Below are 6,000 nucleotides of genomic sequence, written 5' to 3'. Positions count from 1 at the left end.
AATTTGTTTCTTGCCTAGAGAAAGGTACAAAATGAAATTTATGTAAGTCCTTTAAAAATCAAAATACAATTAACAAGTTTTTTCATGCATTCCCAAAATCCAGCGATATAGTTTAACAAAAAATAATGACAAGTTACATTTATTGAGCGTATCAAGTATCGTATCACTAATTCTCATCAGAAGTCCAGAGGGAATTATCGTAAGCCCCATTTACAATTAAGAAAACAGACACAAAGAAGTTAAATATTTTGCCCCAGGTCACACAGTTGCCAAGTGATAGAGACAGTATGCAAAATTAGAAGGAGAACTACCATTTATTTGAATCTCACGATATCTTTATTACAATTATCTACCGCTGTGTAACAAATCATCCCAAAATATAATGGCTTAAACTGACAACAATCATTTTATTATCTTTCACAATTTCTGTGAGTCAGGAATTTATACAAAGCACAGCTGAAATGCTTGTCTCTGCTCCCTGATGTCTGGATCTTACACTGGGAAGACTGCAGGCAACTCAATGGCCCAGGGCTAGAATCATCTGAAACCTCAGGTGTGTTTCACCTGCCCTGGAACACTTAGATGTGGCCTCACCATTTGGCTCCTTGAGCTCCCTTGCAGCCTCCTAGCTGACTTCCAAAACCAAGTGTCCCAAAAGAACCAGGCAGAAGCTATATCACCTTTTATGACCCTATCTTGGAAGTTTCACAGCACTGCTCCACCTTAATCACATGGCCACCCCTCCATACAAAAAGAAGGAATGAGACATCACTACCCGCCTCCCTATGGAAAGAATCTCAAAGTCATAAGAACAGCATAATTTCTGCCACAACCCCTAAATAGCAATCAATAATATCATCTCTACCTACTAGTGAGAAAATGGAAGTGCAGAGAGGCTATGTGATTGCCCAAGGTCACACAATTAATAAATAATGGCACTAAAATGCCAACACAGGCCCTTGTGACTCCAAATCCTGTGAAATTTCCATTACATCATACTTACAAAACATTCCATTGAAACTGAGTTGTTCCTTGGTGAAAGCTAGGAAACATCCATCTTAAAAAAAATAATAATAAAGTGAACCATTCCACCAAAAATATGCTAAAAGGATATCCAAATATAAATTATCAAATTTGGAAAGGCAGCAAATGGAAATCCTAATCTAAAGCATCCTTAGTTTACCAGTGATGCCAAATGTTAGCATTTTCTTTGTTGTTGTAATTGAGGATTCGTGTAAGAAAAGAGAAATAAAATACCAAGGGTATTCAGTAAGGACAGTCCTTGAACAGCAACTACCTAGGACAGTGGTGTAAACCATCTAATTAAGTCTAAATAGGACATACCCAGGCAACACAATGAAACCAATGAGCCACAAACTCCATCTGATGCCAAAACTGAAAGTGGAGTTACCACTCATCACCATCAACAGCTTTTGAAAAGGCCAATCCCAGCTCTGAGTGTCTCTTCTGGCATGGGAAATTTCGTAACACATCTTTATTGCAGGCGGAGGACACTTGCCTCATCCAGATTTATAGACTTATGAAAATCTGCAATATGAATGTTTACAGTTGTCATGGAACCTTCACATGAGGTCAAAATAACACACGCCCATAATTGTGGCATTTCCAAACAGGACTGGTCAGAAATGGAGGTGCTAGCTAATGTTATTTATTAAAACAAATCAAAACTTCTCTTTTATTTTAGATACCTGTGATGTTTATGGAGGATTTAGCAATATGTACACGGTTGTGCATAATCTGATAATAAATCCATCAGTCCTTTATTTTGCTACTGGTTAACTAAAATGCCAGCCATAAAGGCAACTGTACCTCTTTAACAAACGTGTCTTCTTCTAAGTGGGCAGTGTCAGTACTTGTTCCCCAGATGGGTTCACAGCTAGTACAACAGGCAGAGTGCCTCATTCAAAACTTCAGCACCTCTTTTCCAGCCCCTGTTCTCTTCACTCAATGTCTTAACCATGGGCATTAAAGAACACAACATGTGAAATATACAGGCAATTTGCTTGTCTGAGTTTGTGTGACACCTTCAGATTTCAGAAATTAAACTGCCACCCTCAGGATCAGAGACCAGAATTCTCGAAAGTACTACAATTCATTCGAGAAGGCAAGGCATGGTAGACACCCCCTTTGTCTTCAAACAATAATCCAATTTTTTCTTTCCAAATCCCTACAAAGAATCATTATATGATTAATGACCATCTATCTATCCGGCAGCTTTCTTTATCAAAGTGACTAACTTAACCTAAATTCATTATAGTTTCATGTGCCAAGTGCATAAAAATGGCTAAAATCAAAATAAAGTCATTGAGATGGTGAAGTCCCATTCAAACTTATGTCAATTACCCTCCATTTTAACACTGAAAATCAATATCCATCAATACCATCAATACATTTGCTTCTAAACACTTTTTCCTCTGCAGGGACTTTTCAATCATCAAACTATAGTTGGCATTAAGTCCAAAAGAACATTCAACTATAGCAAGTAATATTTCCCTGGAAAGCTACTAATTATTCAGCATTCCTTAGCTGCCTAGAAGCAGATAGATACCAGATTGCTCTTTGTTGGAAACACTCGCTCAGCGCCCCCACCCCTAGCTTGGAGAGGAATACAGGCTGACCCACTACCACTGCATCTCTGCAAACCTCAAGAAGTGATGCTGCAAGGACCAGCTCAATAGTACCCAGCAACCTGGCTGACATGGGGAAGCCCCCAGCCAGACCAAAATCTCTACCCACTGCAGTATTTTTATCCCTATAGGCAATAGACAAAAGGCCAATGTTCCTACTCACTTTAAATTCAGGTTATACAGGACTAAGACAAGAAAGAAAACTGAAGTCCCAATCAAAACTGAAACCACCAAGGTACTACATATAATAAGTATTTTTATTATTACTACTAACAATAGTAATCACAAGAAAAGTACAACCATGCCCATGGCCAACAGGAAGGTTATCAATAGAGGATACTTTGGTTGTATGCGGTTTAGGAAGAAGAAAAAAAGACTTGAAATTATCAAAACCTTGGACTCAGCAATTTCACATCTGGGGAGCTTGTCCAAGAAAACTACGAATCATGTGAACAAAGATTTAGCTATAAGGATGTTCAACACAGAGTTGTTTAAAACGTGAAAAACTGGCTGGTCACAGTGATTCACACTTGTAGTCCCAGCTATGCAGGACGCTGGGGCAGGAAGATGCTGGAGCCTGCAAGTCTGAGGTTACAGTGAGCTATGACTGTGCCACTGCACTCCAGGCAGGGCATCAGAGACCCTGTCTCAAAAAAACAAACAAACAAACGGGAAACAACCTAAATACCCAACAATAATAAGGACAGTATACATCCATACAATGAAATACTAAGTAAAACTTCAAAATGATAGTGTAAAACCAGGTGGGGCTTTTCTTTGACATGGCAACATGTTCATGATTTCACAGGAAATGAATATTAAAGTAACAAAATGTATACTCTTCAATATAAATTTTGATTTTATACACCTACACACAATACACCTAGAATAATACAACTGCCCCTCCATATCCAAGACAATTGGTTCCCAGGATCCCCTTGGATACCGAAATCCACAGATGCTCACATCTCTGATATAAAATAGCACAGTACTTGCATAAAACCTATGCACATCCTCCTGTGTAATTTAAATAATCTATAGATTACTTATAATATCTAATGCAATATAAATACTATGTAAATAGTTGATACATTGTATTTTTTTATTTGTACTACATTGTAGTACTATTTGGGGTTGCTGGGTTTTTTTTTTTTTTAAATAATTTGTAGCTGCAGCTGGTTGTGGAACCCGTGAATACAGAGGACCAATACATCACTAAAGAATAAAACTGGTTATATTTGATGGCTGGAAAAATAGGTGAGTTTTTGGGTTAGCTCTTCCTAATAGTTCTGTAATAAACATGTACCATTCTTTTGCATTAGAAAATTAACAGACTTTAATCCCAACACTTTGAGGGGCTGGGGCAGGAGGACAGCTTAAGCCCAGGAGTTCCAGACCAGCTAAGGAAACACAGCAAGAACCTGTGTCCCAGAAAACAAAACACAGCATGTTCTCACTCATAGGTGGGAATTGAACAACGAGAACACTTGGACACAGGGCGGGGAACATCATACCCAGGGGCCCGTCGTGGGGTCGGGGGAGGAGGGAGGGACAGCATTAGGAGATGTACCTAATGTAAATGACGCCTTAATGGGTGCAGCACACCAACATGGCACATGTATACATATGTAACAAACCTGCACGTTGTGCACATGTACCCTAGAACTTCAATTTTAAATTAAAAAAAAAAAAAAAAAAAAAGAACCTGTCTCCACAAAAATTTTTTTAAAAAATCAACCAGGCATGGTTGTACCCCTGCACTCCCAGCTACCAGGGAGGCTGAAGTGGGAGGATCACTTAAGCCCAGGAGGTTGAGGCCAAAGTGAGGTATGATCGCACCACTGCACTCCAGTGTGAGCAACAGAGTAAAATCCTGTCCGAAAAAAAAAAAAAAAAAAAAAAAACAAAGAAAGGAAAGGGGGGAAAAAAACTTAGTGGAAAGTATTTAAGCATTTCAACAACATTCTACCACAGGGATCACTTTTAAAGGCATACTGTTTTCAGAAAAGACAGATGTTTTCTCCCTAAAATTAAGTTGCAGTCCAAATCCAAATATTTAATTCAAGATAGAGTCATAAACAGCTTTTTCTCTCTGTAGGACACTTAAGAATAAATGCTTGTGATTAGACTGACCACCAGCCAGAGAGTTTGATATACGATTTGTTTTAATGCTTTCTACCAAAATCCCTGCTCAAAAGGATTCTTCTCAATGTATCTATTTCCACCTGTTTCCTGTATTTGTTTCTCCCCCAAATCCTACCTTTCTGTGGCATAACATCAAATTTTTATTCATCCCAAATAATGGTCCACTGAACACTTTAAATAAAAGGTGGCTGGATAGTAGCTTGGAGATAAAGTACTATTTTACAAAACCCTAGGAAAAGGCAGTAATATGGAAGAGTTTAATATGGCATCAGAAAAAGTAGGCATTTATTTGTAAAAATTAAATGTACACAGGCTTGTTCATTTGTACATGTACATGTGTATGTGTAAAAAAATTATACACATACATAAACAGAAACAACAAAACAAAACAAAAACCCTGAAATTCAAATCATTGACAGGTACAGAAAATAGGGGTAAGTTCATGTCTCCTTCATTTGTATGTCTCATTTCACAAAAGCTCCTGTTATTTTGAAACACTTAGTATACAAAGTCCTTCAAAGTATACTGACATAGAAAAACAAATGAAGGGCTGGGCGCAGTGGCTCATGCCTATAATCCCAGCATTTTGGAAGGCCGAGGTGGGGGGATCACTTGAGGTCAGGAGCTCGAGACCAGCCTGGCCAACATGGTGAAACCTCGTCTCTACTAAAAATACAAAAATTAGCCAGGCATAGTGACAGATGCCTGTAATCCCAGCTACTCGGGAGGCTGAGGCAGGAGAATTGCTTGAACCTGGGGCAGAGGTTGCAGTTAGCTGACATCGCACCACTGTGCTCAGCCTAGGCAACAGAGAGAGACTCTGTCTCAAAAAAAAAAAGAAAAGAAAGGAAAAAGAAAAACAAATGAAAACAATGGCAACGTAACAGTTAAGAATAATCTATTGTATACTTTCAAATAGCTAGAAGGAAAATATTGAACATTCCCAACACAAAGAAATGATAAATGAGAAGATGGATATGCTAATTACCCTGATCTGATCACTATACATTATATGTATCAAAACATCATTACGTACCCCATGAATATGTACAATTATTATTTGTCAATTTAAGTAAATATATTTTTAAATAACTAAAGAAAATTATTTTGAGACTGGGGTCTCACTCTGCAGCCCAGGCTGAAGTGCAGTGGCACAACCTCGGCTCACTCAAGCCTCAACTTCCCAGGCTCGGGTGATCCTCCCACC

The 6,000-nt window shown here is 38.5% G+C and overlaps 1 long non-coding RNA gene across 1 annotated transcript in view; it reads left to right on the top strand.

The window, feature by feature from the left end:
- Positions 1-451: 451 nt before the first annotated feature.
- The window catches only part of LOC105515373, a 32,166-nt gene continuing 26,617 nt past the window's right edge, over positions 452-6,000 (top strand). The window contains exon 1 of the long non-coding RNA XR_001002313.1: positions 452-553. This is a non-coding gene — a long non-coding RNA (uncharacterized LOC105515373). The remainder of the gene's footprint in view (positions 554-6,000) is intronic.

The sequence above is a fragment of the Colobus angolensis genome, unplaced genomic scaffold, assembly GCF_000951035.1.
Source record: "Colobus angolensis palliatus isolate OR3802 unplaced genomic scaffold, Cang.pa_1.0 Scaffold26, whole genome shotgun sequence".
NCBI classification, from domain to species: Eukaryota; Metazoa; Chordata; class Mammalia; order Primates; family Cercopithecidae; genus Colobus; species Colobus angolensis.
This window is presented reverse-complemented; position numbering and strand designations above follow the sequence as displayed.